This window comes from Pygoscelis adeliae, unplaced genomic scaffold, assembly GCF_000699105.1.
Source record: "Pygoscelis adeliae isolate BGI_AS28 unplaced genomic scaffold, ASM69910v1 Scaffold387, whole genome shotgun sequence".
Classification (NCBI taxonomy): domain Eukaryota; kingdom Metazoa; phylum Chordata; class Aves; order Sphenisciformes; family Spheniscidae; genus Pygoscelis; species Pygoscelis adeliae.
This window is the reverse complement of record NW_008825115.1, coordinates 1,335,452-1,336,143: the sequence shown is the minus strand read 5'-3', so window position 1 is coordinate 1,336,143 and position 692 is coordinate 1,335,452. Positions and strand designations below refer to the sequence as shown.

The window sequence follows — 692 nt, the reverse complement described above, 5'->3', positions numbered from 1 at the left end:
CCGAGCGGCAGCGCCTGGAGCGGGAGAAGCACTTCCAGCGTGAGGAGCAGGAGCGGCTGGAGAGGAAGAAGGTGAGGGCTGGGGGCACCCCTGGGCGCGTGGCACAGCAGGGGCTTCCCCTGCAAGGGGTCCTGCCCAGCACCCAGGGCAGGTCCTGCTGGCGAGGGCTGTGCACGAGCTCCTCTCTGTCCCGCAGCGCCTGGAGGAGATCATGAAGAGGACGCGCAAGTCGGACGCAGCGGATGCCAAGGTGGGTGCCTGTCCCCTGTCCCCTGTCCCGAGGTGCGTGGGGACATGGGGGACTCTGCAGAGCCCTCCCTCCCCTGCCCGGAGCCGCCACTGCCCCTCACGGCTCTCCTCTCTCTGCAGAAGAAGGAGGACAAGAAGGTGGTGAATGGGAAAGCGGCCGAGCAGGAGGATGTCCCAGGTATGTGGCCCCTTCCCACAGCCTGCCGCACCTCCGGGGTCCGCGGAGCCACCACCCCATTCTGCTCCCCCCCTGCCCCAGCCATGCTGCTGCTGGGGGCCATGGCTGAGCGGGGGGCTCTGCTGATGTCCCCAGGCCGTGAGAAGCGCGCGGGGCCAATGCCAAAGGAGGAGGAACTCCCTGAGACTGAGACGCCGAGTGCGGGGATGCCGGGGGGGCCGAAGGGCCTGGCAGGCGAGGGGCTGCAGCCGAGGTGAGCGCGGGG

At 69.8% G+C, this 692-nt stretch overlaps 1 long non-coding RNA gene across 1 annotated transcript; it reads left to right on the top strand.

Annotated features, from left to right (window-relative positions):
* On the top strand, positions 1-670 carry LOC103920473. Its single transcript, XR_663794.1, has 4 exons — positions 1-71; positions 197-250; positions 370-427; positions 563-670. It is a non-coding gene; the product is annotated as an uncharacterized LOC103920473 (long non-coding RNA).
* Positions 671-692: the final 22 nt, after the last annotated feature.